The following is a 17,620-nucleotide window of genomic DNA, read 5'->3' as shown; positions in this document are numbered from 1 at the left end:
GGCTGGACCACCCTAGGACTTTCTCAGAAGAGTCTTCAGCTGTTTTTCTTCCCCAAATTGGAGCTTCCCTGTTTTGCTCTGAGCTTCTAGATAACTTTCCCCAAGGAGTGAGTTTTCAGAGCTAATGATAATGGTAAAAGTAGTTCACATTGACTGAGTATATATTTTGGCCTTTCTGAAGGCCGTGAATTCCCCCAGCAATGCCATGAAGGAAAAGAATTATGCCAGTGGTAAAGCTATAGTGGTCTCTTGATCTGGTGATATCCCTCATGTGAATACAGCTGTCAAAACTCATCCAACTGGGCTTCCCTGGTGGCGCAGTGGTTGAGAGTCCGCCTGCCGATGCAGGGGACACGGGTTCGTGCCCCGGTCCGGGAAGATCCCACATGCCGTAGAGCGGCTGGGCCCGTGAGCCATGGCTGCTGAGCCTGCGCGTCCAGAGCCTGTGCTCCGCAACAGGAGAGACCACAACAGTGAGAGGTCCACGTACTGCAAAAAAAAAAAAAAAAAAAAAAAAAAAACTCATCCAACTGTACAACTCAAATGGGTGTACTTTCTTGCACCTAAATTATACCTCCATAAAGTTGATTTAAAAATTATATGAACACTCATGTGTTCTTCCTGCATGCAGAGCTTCCTGGGCGGCAAAGCACGATTCTAAATGCTTTATGTGTGCTGTCCCACAGAATCCTCGCTACAGCCCTGTGCGGTTGGCGTTATCAATATTCCCATGAAGAAAGGGAGGCACAGGAAGGCTGAGAAGTTGCCCGAAGTCACATTGCTATCGAGTGGGACAGCTGGGATCTGAACCCACTAAGCCAGACTCTACTGCTTTCATGAGCTTTCCTGGGTCATGAAGCCCTTCGAGAAACTACTGGAAACGGTGGCTCCTAGAAATCCCAAGTTAGTAACTTCTGTCGTGGATAAAATGTCCTCATGAAAGAAGTAACTAGTGGTTTGTCTTGTCTGTCTGTCTGTCTTTGTTGATGTGTCCCTCGTGCCTGATACTTAATAGTGGCTCAATAAATCCATGTTCAATGGAGTGAATGGGCAGCATCTCAGGTGGCAGGGTAGGTAAGGTGGTTAATTTTATGTGTCAAGTTGACTGGGCTAAGGGATGCCCAGGTAGCTGGTAAAATGTTATCTCTGGATGCGTCTGTGAGGGTGCACTTTTCATGCATTCATTCAATGAATGCGCTATCAGGTAGGTACTGTTTTTCATTTCTATTTTGCAAGAGAGGAAAGTGAGGGATGGTGAGGTTAGGTAACTGGTCCCAACTCACACTTGGGATTGATGTTAGAGGTGGGGCAGACCCCATCTTTGGAGGCCACAATAATTAACTTGTCTCTTTCCCCAGGTTAAAGTCCATTGTGCCTTTTAGTCTCTGGGTGCTAAGCTGGGGGGTTACAGGAAAGAAGGGGCCCGCATGGAAAGGAAGATGGTCTAGAGTGGAAAAGAAAGCAGAGACCCCCTGAAGTCATTGGGGGCTCTGGGAAGAGTCTGAGTAACAGAGAAATCCTTAAGAGGAACTGAATCTGTGTTATTAGGAAGATCAAAACTAAGTGGCCGTTCCCTAGGATTCAAGCTTGGAAATTATCTTTCTCCACAGAGGAGAATTGAGGTATTGATTGCATTTATTTTCTCATGATACAAAAGGTAAATGAATCCTTTTAGCGCAGAAAACATTTTTTATTACATTCTGAGTAATTTCCTTTGAAAAAGAAAATCATTTTTTAAAGCCACTGGCACTAAAACAGGATTCACATCACCCCAACCCCCTCCCCACATCTTAGATGAGAAAGTGTGTCATTATTCTTGCATAATCTGATTCCCAATGATTCCTTGTTTACAGTTTGTTTTTGGTATTTCCTTATGTAGGCAAGAATTAATACACTCAGACATGAAAGAAATAAGCTAAATTATTTTTACTGCTTCTCTTTAGGACATACAATATGTCTTCTTTAAGTCTCAATGACATGCAAAACAGTCGGGGAAAAACACAAATAAATACCTATGGAAACAAAGACAAATATCTGTGCAGCTGAGCGTGCCTCTGTTCTGCTCCCTGGATCCTACAGGGGGTTGGGCAGGTCTAGGACTCAGTCTGGAGCTGGTCAGCCCCATCAGATGCTAGCTCACCTCGGCAGGCATTGTCGGTGAGCCTCCCAGCTGAGCCGAAAGCAAAAGAAGCATCCAGATGTGCAGGCTGTCTGCACATCTGGGGAGGGTGGCTCCTCGTGGGGAAGAGCCCTAGCTATCCTCAGCCTTTTCCATTTCCTAACTAGAGAGCTGCCAGCCAACTGTGGGGTGGGCGAATAATCTGAAGATTGTTTCTGTGTGCTAATTTATCAGCTGGTTTATCAGAGGATGGAGCGTGATGTCAAAGCCCACTTGCCCCTTTTAAAAGCCTCCCAGGTTAGCACAGCCTCCTTAAATTTAAGGTTGATCCCACACTTCCACGACCCAGAGAGCAAGCACCTCCTTAAATGTACACCTTTACACCCTGGCCACCTCTTTGGCCTCAACCTCCTCTGAGCCCTGAGACTCCTCTATGTGTGAAGTGACTGCAAATTCATGTGTAAACTTCCTCTTTCCAGTACTCTTTTCCTGGCGATCTGAACACCTCACATTTTGCTCACTTACATTACAATAAACAGCTCTGTATATGTGATATCTGTTTAGAAACATGTTACCCTTTTTTAATTCTTGTGTCACCTATGACTCTTTTGTAGCCATCATTCTAAGAAAAACACGGAAGTTTTTTCATTTAATGCAGAGATGAAATAGCGTATCTTTGGTAGGGATTAGCAAATGTGGCAGCAACAAGGCTGTAAAGTTTGACCTTATGAATCCGGAATATAATGGCCGCTGGGAACTTGAGGCCTCCTGTCTCCCTGGCCTGCTCTCTTTGAAGAGATGAACTGGCTTTATTTTCACTCCAACTCAAATAAAGTTTCTCCCTCATCATCTGTTGGTAGGTCTCAGGCTCAGAGGACAGTGGACCTTACACAGCTAGAGGCCATAGTGAAGCTGAATTGAAAAATGACAGCAGCTTACTGAATCTTTACCAGGTGCCAGCCCTGTTCTAAGCCATCCCTTACTTACTCCTTCCCCCCAGAACCAATCATCTGGGATCCAGCTAAGAAGGACCTCTGATCTGGGCCCTGCGTGCATGCTTGAGTGTATTTGTACATATTCTACCCACTCCACTCTGGCCCTTTACAGTCTGTGTCTCTCCCCATGGTGAGGACATTCTGAGTCAATGGATATGTCCATGTGGAACTCACGTCCCCTCTTCTAGACCACGCTCGGGGTGCCCAGACCTCAGAATGTCCTGCCTACAGGCTGCACACACCTCTTTCCTGGGTCTGTCCTCTCAAAGTGGGATGTCCCACCAGCAAGCGCTTCCAGGTCTAGAAGTGGCTGTCCACTAGGGTAGGGGTGGGCTTGGGGTTGTGGGATGGATGGAGCAGGGAGAGGTAGATCACACGCGTGATGGCCCCTTGTATGCTCTTCCTTCAGCCCTGCAAATATTAAGAGTGGGACCACTCACCACACACTATGATGTTTTCTTATGGTTATCTCCATTTTGCAGAAAAGGAAGCTGAGACCCAGAAGGTCAACTAACTTCTCCAAATGTAAAAATTGAGTAAATGGGGGCGTCCAGATTTTATCTTGGACAGTACGGCTTCAGGAACCCCAGGTTTATCCACTGTTCCATGTCATACCCTTGAAGAGCTATGGTCTCACTCTTGAGATTACTGCCCCCTGGTAATGCACTATCACAATCTAACAGGAGACTGTGACAGCTACCCCAGAGGGAGAAGTAGCTGTCCCTGAGGGCTTCTGGAGACCAGGCTCTGTATATATGTGAAGAAATTTATTATAATAAGATATCGGCTCACATGATTATGGAGGCTAAGAAGTCCCACCATCTGCCATTGCAAGCTGGAGACCCAGGAGAGCTGGTGGTATAGGTTGAAGGCCTGAGAATAGGAGAGCCAATGGTGAGATTCCATTGGGTCTGAAGGCTTGAGATCCAGGAGCACTGAGGGCAGGAGAAAATCTATTCTTAGCTCAACCAGTCAAGCAGAACTAACTCAACCTTCCTCTGCATTTTGGTTTCATTCAAGCCCTCAACACATAGGATGGTGCCCACCCATACTGGGGAGGGCCATCTTCTTTACTCAGTTCACCAATTCAAATGCTAATCTCTTCTGAAACACCCTTACAAATGCAGCCAGGGATAATGGTTAGCCAGCTATCTGGGTATCCTGTGATCCCGTGAAGTTGACACATAAAATTAACCATCACAAACAGTCAGAACAACCTTAGCCTTGAAGTAGGGTGCTGAAGGTCTACTACTTGCTTGATTGTGGGTTCATCCTGCAGGTCAAGGGGGACTGGTCAGTAGCTGAAAGGATGAGAGGGCACTAGGGGGACTCTGTGACTTCACCAAGTGTGGGACCTTCAATCAATAGTAAAGAATGAGATGAACTAGACCTAGACCTGCACTACTCACATATCAAGTGCTCAATAGCTGCATGTGGCTGGCAGCTACCATGTTGAACATTTCCATTACTGCAGAAGCTTCTACCAGTGCACTGCCCTGGACAATCTTTGAGTGGCCTTTGTTAATATTACTGATGTTGAAAGGACAAGTTGTCAACCTTGGTGCCTTGCTTCCAAAAGTGAGATAATCTTTCTATGTATCAAAATAGGGTTATGGTTCTGTATTCAATATATCTGCAAATTTTTGATTAAACAAGTTACACTGTGTTCTTGATTTTTTAAGTTTTTCATATGCTAACGTACATTTCGATTGTACAAAAGGGAGCCAGGGAAGGTCATGTTTTCCAACTTATTTGGACCATATTTTTCCTTTTCTCCCCCAAGTATTTATTGGGTCTGGTGCTCCCTCTATGAGTCGAACCAATCAGAAAATGCCTCTTCAGAGGATGAACGTGGAACCAAACGTATTGAAACTCTTGTTCTTGGGAAAGCCAGCTGCCATGTGAGAAGTTGGAGCACCCTGAGACCTGCAGGCTGGAGAGGCCATGTGTGCTCTGGTTGACACTCCAGATGAACTCCCAAGGGACAGTCACTCCACTGGACACGAGAGGAAGCTGCCTTGCTCCCTCCATCAAGCCCAGACATTCATTGAACACCTCTGTGTCATATCAGTTGCCGCCCAGAAAAATTATCCAACTACATGTTGCTCAAATTTCTGACCTAAAGAATCCAAGAAATAAATTAAAACAATGTCGCTGTAAGCCACTGAGTTTTGGCTTAAAACAATGCTCTTTCTGATGCAATGAAAATAACCGAACAGAATTTCTCCAGCAAGGAATTAGCAGAGTGAACATATCAGTCACCTATCTGTAGCCTAGAGTTTCTTTCCAGTCCTCCAAAGAAAAAACAAACCAAACAAAAATTACCAAATATTGATTGTTACAAAGAGGGAGCTGGACTCTGAAGGAAAAATCGTGCTAGGTGGCAAATCCTAACTGTATTAGTTATCTGCTGCTGCATAACAAATTACCCCCAAACTTACTGGCTTAAAGGAAACAACTATTATCTTATGGTTTCAGGAGGTCAGAGATCTGGGTGTAGCTTAGATGGTGCTCTGGCTCAGGGTCTCCTGGGGGCTTCCATCATGGTTCAGCAGAGGCTGCTGTCATCTCAAGCCTCAACTGGGGAAGGATCCCCTTCCCAGCTCACTCACGTGGTTGTTGGGAGGCCTCAGTTCCTCCCTAGCTATTGGTCGATGGCCCCTTGGGTTCCTAGCCCTGGGGACTTCTCTATAGGGCAGCTTACAGCATGACAACTGGCTTCTACAGAGCAAGCCAGTGAGAGGCCAAGAGAAGGTGGGCAAGGTGGACATCGCAATCTTTTGAAACCTAGCTTCAGAAAAGACTTCTCGTCATTTTTGCCCTATTCTATTCATTAGAAGCAAATTACGAGGTCCATTCCATACTCATGGGGAGGGGATTATACCAGGGCATGAATAGTATGAGGTGGGGATCATTGGAGACCATCTTAGAAGATACCTACCACATTGACCTTCCAAATAGTTAATGGGGTCAGGTTGCAGCCTTACCTAATGGCCAACAAGCTTCTTATATTGATATGGCAAAAAGCAGTGACAACATTGTATTGAATTGGTTGTGAGCCTAACCATAATATCTGGTGCCCTAACATAACTACTTATCTGCCTCTTCACCCTCCAGTCCCCATTGCCCTTCCTGCTTGAGGACCATTTTTGCCAAGTTCACATAGCATTATTCTCCAAGGCAGTGACATCCCAAGCTGAACTTTCCAGGTGGGAGTTTCTAGTAACTTTGCTTTCTCAGAAAACTTCATGTGTTCTCCTTGTGGTCCTTTTGTCAACCACTGGTGTTGATGGACCTCAACAAATTATAGGAAACTATCAATCTGAGCCCTGTTCATTGCTGATGTGTAGCATGAGCCTAACATTCAATTTGTTCATTTATCTGAGCAGCTGTGGTATTCTTCCTCTCAGATCATGGGAAGCGGATGAAATAATCCTCCGCACCCAGCAAGAAGAAACAACTCAGCCTGCACCCTGTGAGAGAGCATAATCTCACCCCCTCATATTTATGAGTTATGGGTATAAGATTCCTAGGTATCATGAGAATAGCTTCTTATGTACCAAAGTGAGTGTAATAAGGGGAAATCTTAGTCATATAGTCAAAATTAGCCCCTGAAAAATCCCCTTAAATTTCACAAAAAGTACAGAATACATTGTTTTGTGTACAGGTTCTCGAAAAAGTCCGTCACATTGAATTTTCTTTGTCCCGCATTGGAAGAGATCATCATGGTTTCAACTGAACCCCAGTTGAAGGAATTGGCTTAGTTGACTGGCCTTATTCTACCAAGAAAGCGTATTTAGTTATTCTAATAAATATGCCTAACAAATATGATTGTTTGTCTAATCTACCTTGTGTCAAATCTCCACAGTCGTCCATCCATGCATCCATCCACCCAGCCAGCTAGCCAGCCAGTCACTTACTGATTCAACACGTTTATTGCAGGTCTGCACTGTATGTGAAGCCCAAGCAGCTATAGTAGGTGGAGCATCATTGCTTTGTTTCATGCCGAGGCGAGAGGGCGCATATGGTAATTGCGCCTCTACTGCTCCGACTGCCACTGAGATTAGTGAAGCTGAGGCAAGCTGCAGAAGTCAGGGCATCCCTCCTTTCACCTCTAATCGCTTCCTGCACCCACCTTCATTCCAAGCTGTCTCTTTTCCTTCTTAATTCCTCCTTGAGCTGCAAGGAAGAAAAACAAATAAGCAAATCTCCTTAAAATTGGGGTTGGCAACTTAAAAAGCCTTTGCCCAGGGCTTCCCTGGTGGTGCAGTGGTTGAGAGTCCGCCTGCCAATGCAGGGGACACGGGTTCATGCCCCGGTCCGGGAAGATCCCACATGCCGCGGAGCGGCTGGGCCCGTGAGCCATGGCTGCTGAGCCTGCGCGTCCGGAGCGGGTGCTCCGCGGCGGGAGAGGTCACAACAGTGAGAGGCCCACGTACCGCAAAAAAAAAAAAAAAAAAGCAAAAAACCCTTTGCCCAGGCAAAGGGTGTGGAGCGGTGAGATAAACAGACCCTGGAGAGGTGGTCCCTGTACCCCCTGGGCAACCTCCACAATGCCTTTCCTGTCAGATTCTGCCAGAGGTAAGAGGTCCCCCTTAGGGCTTCCTACTGTGCGCTGAGCCGTATTTTTAAGACCTTCTTGTTGATCCCAAGCCCTCTAAGTGCTGTCACTGGTTCTCTTTGGGAAAATGTAAAGCGCCTCTGCCCCCCGCCCCCCGGGTGCTATCCCAAGCCCCAGAAAGAACCTCTGAAGTCTGCTACTGCCCTGCAGACTTTGCACAGACGGCAGATGGCTCGAGCCCAGCGCTGCACCAAAGCCATGGCATTGCCCGGAAACATACAGAATAAAATGGTGGCGGGAGGGACATGGAGTTTCTGGGTCAATTTCTGACATAGTAGAAATAAGCTGACAGGTATATTCATGAGCCTCTGCATGAAGCTGGTCGACCCCTGCGTGGGATCAGCCGCTTGCCTCCCTCTGACACTTGTGGGAGCTAAGGGTCATCGCACGGAGGGGCCTGAATCTGTCACTTTGGCTCCAGCCATGACGCGGCCTCTCTCCAGCTGCTGGCTGGGCCTTCTGATCTGTGCTCAGAGCTCCGAAGGCCCTTTGGTTTGAACAGGTGCTGAAAGGCAGGGAAAGCCAAAATATTTTGTTCTTTCTGGGTCACGAACTGTTTGCTGTTGGAAACATCTGTATGGACGGGTGTACGGGCTAAACATAACAGAAGTGCGGCAAACGATGCTAGCAGTCTTTGGTAGGGAGCCCCCGGAGGACCCCAATAAAGTCAATCTCTTAAGCACAAGCCCGTGGCTTCAAGCCTCAGTGACAGGCAATGAATTATCCACATTGGTTAAAAGGGCAAGGTCTCCTCATAACAACATTGCCCATATGCTGTAGCTAAATCAAGCCTGTCCCCAAATATCATTTGGAAAAGGCGTGTGTGTGTGCGTGTGCGTGTGCGTGTGTGTGTGTGTTCGGAGCGAGGTGATGATGTGGGCCTGCTTTCAAAAGCAAAAATCACCATAATTAGAGGAAACGCTACAAGTTCATTTCCTCAAAAAAGAGCAAGTGAAGAGAAGGAGCTTAAAGACTAGATGTTTAGACAGGCCTGAAAGCCCCCTTGTGACCTTGCTCTGATATGTAACAAAACATTAATCTTCTTGCCAGCAATTATAAAGGATACAGTGATGTCGCTGGCTCTCAGTGAGTGAGTAATAGTAATTCCATTGTTCCCCTTTATTTATGCCTTGGCTGTACCAGGCAGATGAGGTAAGTTGGGGCTTTGATATGTTATTATTCCTCACTGGCAATACATAAAGGATGCTTACACAAATATCTGTCTGTTTCGGAGGCACTGTTTCACACCTTCTTACCACTTGCGATCAGAGCGTTTCCACATTTTATTATGAAATCATGAAAATCCTCCTGTCGTTTGCATATGAATCATAGCCTTTTTTAAAACCACCAGTGTACCCCAGTGACAGGCTTTTGAACGGCCGAAGGGAACAAGGTGTTAGATATTTATTTCTTGAAGGCTGTAACTGGCCAGATAACCCTGCCGAATGCTGTTTGCCAGGGGACAGTCCAAGAGTAAACACAGAAGCTTGGGGGTTGGAGGGGTAGGAGGGGACCCTCGGGGCCACGAGGAGGCCAACGATTGCTCCTTCTCTGGTCAGGAAACAAAATTTGGTGTGGAAGCCTCCATTTGGGAGCAGAGGAGAAAGGAAAGATTACGTACCTCGTAATTTTAAGCTAAACAAAAAAACCATCTTTGTCTTCCTAAAATAAAACAAAATCCTTATCCAGAGTTTGGGGCAGTGGCTGTGATTCCTTAAGTGATGACTTTCTCTGTTGTCACTGAGACCTCTGGCTCACGTTGATTTGGCAAACAGAGGAGAAGCAATGGCTCCTTTTGTGGGATTTGCATCTCAACTGGGGATCTTCCTTTTATCTGGCCTCCTCTCCTGGGGACAATTAATAATCTCCCTTGGAATGTGGAGGGAGGGAGGGAAGTTGTCTGACAAAATTGGTGTCTCAGCGGTAGATATGTGCTTGGCCTGAAGATGCTTTCCCTTGGGGTTTTGTTTCTTAGGAAAATCTCTGAGTATATAGACTTCAAGAAATCAAAGCCATCCTAGTTTCACGAAGGAAGCTTTGTTTGGGATGGAGAAAGAGCCATCTGCAGTTACGGAGGTTACATTTTAGACCTGGCAAAACTCTATCGCCATAGGCTAGGTCTCTGCCTTTGATCAGCATCTGGGGGTCCTGGGGACCATGATGACATCCTTTCTCAACAAGCATGGGGGGAGTGGAGGTGCTGGCTTGGGGAAGGGAGAGAAGGAAAGGGAAGCAGAAGTGTGTTCTTTCTCTGATGTGGTCAAACAAAGTGTGATTCTGCACGGAATTCCAAACCTCAGCCTGTGCCGCTGTGCTGGGCAAAGGAGAGCAGCCAAAGCACCGAGCAGCTACCCCCAAATCCAGACAGAACCAGACGGCCTAGTCCCAGCCTGAGAGATCTCCTGCCCCTTTTTGGTAGAGCAGGAAGTGGGCTGGACGGCAGAGTGAAGGGCTGCCACAAACTGCCAAATTATCCTCTAAGGGAAGCTCTGTCTCCCTGCCTGTCCATGGCTCTTGCTGGTTTTTATTCAAGGATACCACAAATGCAGCAGGTTGTGACATACTATTCTTACAGTATTTTGTCCACATCTCAGTAGCATCCTGAAAGATACACAGTTATTTGTAAGTAGCTCACCAGTGCCCTACAGCTTGCCCCATTCCACTTAAAATGTGCATCGATTTGTCAGAAATACAGGTGATGACTTCTAATCCCACCCCTCCCCATAATTTAGAGATAATGAGGCAGTTTAGGCCCTACTTAATCTCCACCATCCTACCAATCTGTCTCTATCACTCATGGCCACCAGGAAACTTTGCTCATGACTGAAGAAGTCTCTTGAATACCTATATCTCCTCCCAGGCTTGTGTGCTTACTCATCTCACTTCCTTTCACTCAGAAGGATAAAAAGTTTTATTTTATGAATTCATCCTAAACAATTGGGGATGCCTACCTGGAATGCTGTGTTGAGAAGGATTCTGAAGCCTAGACTTGACTTCGGGGCAGGGGGACAACGGTGGCCTGATTGATTAGTGATGACTGATTAGTGATGATTGATTAGTGATGGCTGCCACAGTCATGGATAGGAAACTGTGTTGAGTCTTCACAATATCTGAGCCTTCTTGGCTTTTCCTTTTCTCCCTCCAAATGCTACTATCCTCCCAGGTCCCTCCTCTTCCCTGGAGCCTTTGCTACCAGCGGCTACCATTGCACAACATCGTTATGGTTCCAGGTTCTACTGGGAATTGAATCGTTGTCAACCTCGAGTGACTGCTATTTCATAGGTGCGTGACTAGGCTTCCCACGGAGATACCACACTCTGGAAGACGGGACCTGCATTCTTTCTCTCATCAAATAGCCTGACAGAGGACACATCCGTGTTGTTCAGTAACCACGCATGAAAAGAGTTGTAGACCTTTCCTATTTGCACAGTTTGCTATAAAATGAGCTGTGGATGTTTCTTCTACCAGTCTCTACTCTGTGTGCTCAGCTCTGTCTGTTGAAATGAACAGTTTCCAACAGGCTACATTAAAAACCCTAAAAAAAAAAAAAAAAAAAACCCTAAGACATGCAACCCAGGTAAATGTCCAAGGTCTCCCCAAGAAAGGAAGTGTATTAGTTGCCCAAAAACACATTTTTTCTGATACTTTGGGAGAAGACAGAGTGCTGCCGTATTACTCTGTCTATTGCTAATTTAAAGAATGGAGTGTCCCTTTCTTTTATTTATTCTACTATTAAAAAGGAAGTCTTTTTCAGGTTTCTAATCTGCAAAGACAAGAGGTATGTTAAACCTTGTTTCTCTTCCGCTCTTTCACTTTCCTAAGGTTTGTGAAGATTTGGCAAATTGATGATGAGATCTATCATAATCATTGTTGTGGTCACTGAATTGTCCATTATCAATGAAAAACTATGGAGAACTAAATGTGTGACTTCACTTAATGTCTCTGAACCAATAAAGAGAGGAAAAAAAATCTCTGGAATTAAAAATTTGATGAGAATCTTGCAAAAAACAGCTACCGGCAAACTAAATGGAAGAAAGAGAGAAAGGAAGGAAGGGAGGGAGGGAGGGAAAGGAAAGGAAAAGAAAAGAAAGAAGAAAGGAATAAAAGGAAAAGAAGAGAAAAGAAAAATGAAAGGAAGAAAAGCAGTTCAGGGACTTGGTGACAAAACTATGTTCAGAGAAGGGACCAGCCTTAGGAGTTTGCACATGGAATACTAAAGTGATTACTAGTGTATTTCACAAATTCTTTGCGTAAAGGATGTTTTCTTCTTGTTATCCTGAGAAGAATTGGTACAAGCCTCCTAACACAACTTGGAAAGGGAACTTGAGAGAAGCCTTTCAGTTGCAACAGAGCATCTTCATCCAGGAAGTTTGTTTCAGCTCCAGGGATGGAGAGTCTTCGTTTGGGGGTCATCTTGTGGCAGTTAGGAAACAGATGCTCCCTGAGGATTCTAGTGCCCTACCTCTCACTAGGCAGTTCGAAGCATCAGAGGTGGCCCGTCTTATAGAGAACCTGCTAAGAAGTGAGAGGGTGAGGGAAAATGGTCCAAATTGTCACAGGGTATATATTTCTCCTTGTACTACTGTAAATAATAATAACCCCACCACACATTGTGAGGGTTTTCTGTGTACCAGACATTCTTCTAAACCCTTTATAGATGTTGAATCTTATGACAATCGTATGAAGTAGGAACTCTTATTGTATGACGTAGGGGTCGTCATCTTTGTTTACAAATGAGGAAATGGAGGCACTAGGAGGTGAAGAGAAGTCAGGCTGTTTAGGATGAGGAAGTGTTAGGAGCAAAGCACCACATCCCTGGTGCTTTCTTTCCCTTTGGCCCTTGGGAGAAAGGACTCTGAAAATTTGCTTGGGTTTTGTTTTCTTTAGCAAGGATAGTATTGGTGGAATATTTAGATCTAAAAGAAAAAAAGTAGGGTCAAAATAATTTTCTTTTCCCTTGTAATGTGACAGAGAGAGAGGTGTGGGGGGCAGGGGCGGGGGGAAGGGGCAGTGTTCCCAAGTGTGGAAAGTGTTCCAGCCCTGGGCTGGCCTCCTGCTGCTGGGATGTCCCCCACCCCCGGTCCGGGTCCCCGCCTCGGCCCAGCAGCCCAGCTGACATGTGATGCAGGCTCACAAAGGGAAGAATTCCACAGGCTTGGCTCTGAGCTTGTTCATAATTTGTCACATTGTTCCCCCACTTTGCTGCACGTATGAGATATGTAAGACCCCCGACGGCTCCGAGACCACTGCCGGGGGCTGGGCACAATGGGGGAGAGTTGAGGCTGAATTGTGGCCGTAACCTGGAGTTCCTTTGCTTTTGTGACTGCCAGTGAGATGCGTCAGGTCGTGCGGGTACGCCTTTGTGAGGGCAATTAAAACCGGGAGAGAGAGGGTGAGGAAGCAGGGCTATGGGGGCTCACTCGGGCAAGTTATTCAGTGGGAAGAGGGGCAGGGCATTTGTCCAGGATCATGCTCCTTTGTAGAACTCCCCATAGGCAAAGCTGATAACACGCCACCCGCAGAATTCTGAAACTTGCAAGTTTCAACTTGCAAGTTCGTTTGGCTGTGATCACCTGCTTGCTCAGACCCTCGGCGGATATGCTCCAAGGCTCCCAGGTGGGCTGGACAATCTCATTCTTGTTTACAATCAAAGAAAAAGCAGAATGAGAGCCGGCTCATTTGGGGATTGCACCCACCTATGAGGCTGCAGTTGCCATGTGTCCTGACCTCCTTGGTCACTGTGGCTGTAGCCCATGTTCCGAAAAACCCTCTTCTGAGTCGGACCCAGGCCCTGGAGTTGCATCTCGGGTTCCCTGACACCCTGTGCCGTTGACCCTTTTGTGGATGCCTGCACTGATGCTATATCAGCGTGTAGGCATGTGAGACTCAGTTTTCCTATCTACAGAATGGGGGGAACCCTCAGCAGTCTAAAGTTTAGGAGTAGAGGGCTGGGGCCAATCATCTCACCCTCTTGCTTTGTCTCTTTCTTCTTCCATTTTTTCCTAATTTTTGAATTATAAAGAAGATATCACGAATATGATATACGTAACACCTATTGAGGTTGTGAAGCATAACAGTAATAAACGCCATGCACCCACCACTCAGTTTAAGAACTAGGACATTGCCAATATGGTTGCCGTTCTCGGTGTGCTTCTCTCCAATCTCATCCCCGTCCCTCCTCACTCCCACAGATTTAATCAAAATATGCACGTGTATGTGGACACATACGTATAAATACATAAACAGATCATAGTGAGTAGTGGGAAATTTCAAGCATGAACAAAAGTGGAGAGAATTGATAAGAACCCTGCATTGACCCATCACCCAGCTGCAACCACTGTCAACTCAAGGCCAATCTTTTTTCATCTCTAGCTTGCCCGCTTCCCTCCCTCTCATATTATAGTGAGGCCAATCTCTCACATCTTTTTCTTTCTTCTGATTCTGAAAAAATATTTCCTTGCTTCTTTTATAATTTTACCACATCTGTATATATTTCTAAACACTATATTTTTTAGTTTGACTCCTCTATGTATTTTATAGAAGTAGGATTATCTTGTATGTCTTCTGCAATTGTTTTTTTATTCCATTTCATCTTCTAGATTTCATCCTCATGGATGCACGTAGCTGTAGCTTCTTCATTTTTGCTGCTATGTAGTATTTTATTTACGTCTATTCCATCATTTATGTATCCATTTTTCTGCGTATGGGCATTTAGGATTTTCCTGTTGGAGCGATTTTAAACAAAAGTGTTACAAATATTCAAGACATGCCTCTGGAGTTTACATGCATATGTTTCTCTAGGTAGAGACAAAGAGTCAAAATTTTAGGTCTTACCGGGCGTAACTTTCTAATTTTATAAAAAGCTGCCAGATTGTTTTTCTGATTATTTCTGTTTGTTTGTGTTTTTTTACTTATATTCTCAAATTGCTGGTTGAGTTTCCACCACCTCACATCCTCATTGAAAGTTGATTTTATTAATATTATTAATATTTGGCCAATCTAGTAGGTATAAAAAGGGTTTCACTACGGTTTAATTTCTCTTTCCCTGTTTACAACTAAGGTTGAGCATGAGGTCCACTCTTTGTTGGCCATTTATGTTTCCTCCTCTGTGAAGTTCCTATTCATGTCTTTTGCTTATTTTCTATTGAGTTGTTTTTCTTATTCTCCTTAATTTTCAAGAATTCTTTAAATATTCTAAATACTTAAGTTTTATTGATTGATTATTGATTGTCTGGAAAATGTATTGTTCCCGTTTGTGGTAATATTGGTCTGTAATTTTCTTTTTTTGTAGTATCTTGGTCTGGTTTTGGTATCAGGGTGATGGTGGTCTCAAAGAATGCGTGTGGGAGTGTTCCTTCCTCTGCAATATTTTGGAAAAGTTTGAAAACGATGAGTGTTAGCTCTTTACTAAATGTTTGATAGAATTCACCTGTAAAGCCATCTGGTCCTGGGCTTCTGTTTGTTGGAAGATTTTTTATCACAGTTGGAAGATTTTTAATCTTTGTTTTAAGATTTTTAAGCACAGTTTCAATTTCAGTGCTTGTGATTGGTCTGTTCATATTTTCTATTTCTTCCTGGTTCGGTCTTGGAAGCTTATACTTTTCTAAGAATTTGTCCATTTCTTCCAGGTTGTCCATTTTATTGGCATAGAGTTTCTTGTAGTAGTCTCTTATGATGCTTTGTATTTCTGCAGTGTCCATTGTAACTTCTCCTTCTTCATTTTTAATTTTATTGATTTGAGTCCTTTCCCTCTTTTTCTTGGTTTCAATTTTGTTTATCTTCTCAAAGAACCAGCTTTTAGCTTTATTGATCTTTGCTACTGTTTTCTTTGTTTCTATTTCATTTATTTCTGCTCTGGTCTTTATGATTTCTTTCCTTCTACTAACTTTGGGTTTTGTTTGTTCTCCTTTCTCTAGTTGCTTTAGGTGTAAGGTTAGATTGTTTATTTGAGATTTTTCTTGTTTCTTGAGGTAGGATTGTATTGCTATAAACTTCCCTCTTAGAACTGCTTTTGCTGCATCACATAGGTTTTGGATCATCGTGTTTTTGTTGTCATTTGTCTCTAGGTATTTTTTTATTTCCTTTTTGATTTCTTCAGTGATCTCTTAGTTATTTAGTAACGTATTCTTTAGCCTCCATGTGTTTGTGTTTTTTACTTTTTTTTCCCTGTAATTGATTTCTAATCTCATAGCATTGTGTTCAGAAAAGATGCTTGATATGATTTCAATTGTCTTAAATTTACTGAGGCTTGATTTGTGACCCAACGTGTAATCTATCCTAGAGAATGTTCCATGTGCTCTTGAGAAGAAAGTGTAATCTACTGTTTTTGGATGGAATGTCCTACAAATATCTATTAAATCTATCTGGTCTATTGTGTCATTTAAAACTTGTGTTTCCTTATTAATTTTCTTTCTGGATGATCTGTCCATTGGTGTAAGTGAGGAGTTAAAGTCCCCCAGTATTATTGTGTTACTCTTGATATCTTGTTTTATAGCTGTTAGCATTTGCCTCATGTATTGAGGTGTTCCTATATTGGGTGCATATATATTTATAATTGTTATATCTTCTTCTTGGATTGATTCTTTGATCATTATGTACTGTCCTTCCTTGTCTCTTGTAACATTCTTTATTTTAAATTCTATTTTATCTGGTACGAGTATTGCTCCTCCACTTTTCTTTTGATTTCCATTTGCATGGAATGTCTTTTTCCATCCCCTCACTTTCAGTCTGTATGTGTCCCTAGGTATGAAGGGGGTCTCTTGTAGACAGCATACATATGGGTCTTGTTTTTGTATCCATTCAGTGAGACTGTGTCTTTTGGTTGGAGCATTTAATCCATTCACATTTAAGAAAATTATTGATATGTATGCTCCTATTACCATTTTCTTAATAGTTTTGGGTTTGTTTTTGTAGGTTCTTTTCTTTTGTTGGTTCTTTTGTTTCCCACTTAGAGAAGATCCTTTAGCATTTGTTGTAGAGCTGGTTTGGTGGTGCTGAATTCTCTTAGCTTTTGCTTGTCTATAAAGCTTTTGATTACTCTGCTGAATCTGAATGAGATCCTTGACCTGTAGAGTGATCTTGGTTATACATTCTTCCCTTTCATGAGTTTAGATAAATTATGCCACTCCCTTCTGGCTTGTAGAGTTTCTGCTGAGAGATCCGCTGTTAACCTTACAGGAGTTCCTTTGTATGATAATTTGTTGTTATTCCTTTGTTGCTTTCAATAATTTTTCTTTGTCTTTAATTTTTGTCAATTTGATTACTATGCGTCTCGGAGTGTTTCTCTCTAGGTTTATCCTGCCTGGGACTCTCTGCGCTTCCACTTGGGTGGGTATTTCCTTTCCCATGTTAGGGAATTTTTCAACTGTAATCTCTTCAAATATTTTCTCAGGTCATTTCTCTCTCTCTTCTCCTTCTGAGACCCCTATAATGCGAATGTTGGTGCGTTTAATGATGTCCCAGAGGTCTCTTAGGCTGTTTTCATTTCTTTTCATTCTTTTTTCTTTATTCTGTTCTGCAGCAGTGAATTCCACCATCTGTATTCCAGGTCACTTATCTGTTCTTCTGCCTCAGTTATTCTGCTATTGATTCCTTCTAGCATATTTTTCATTTCGATTATTATATTGTTCATCTCTGTTTGTTCTTTAATTCTTCTAAGTGTTTGTTCTTTAATTCTTCTAGGTCTTTGTTAAACCTTTCTTGCATCTTCTTGATCTTTGCCTCCATTCTTTTTCTGAGGTCCTGGATCATCTTCACTATCATTTTTCTGAATTCTTTTTCTGGAAGGTTGCCTATCTCCACTTCATTTAGTTGTCTGGGGTTTTATCTTGTTCCTTCATCTGGTACATAGTCCTCTGCCTTTTCATTTTGTCTATCTTTCTGTGA

This window comes from Stenella coeruleoalba (assembly GCF_951394435.1).
Source record: "Stenella coeruleoalba genome assembly, chromosome: 20".
In the NCBI taxonomy this organism is placed as follows: Eukaryota; Metazoa; Chordata; class Mammalia; order Artiodactyla; family Delphinidae; genus Stenella; species Stenella coeruleoalba.
This window is presented reverse-complemented; position numbering follows the sequence as displayed.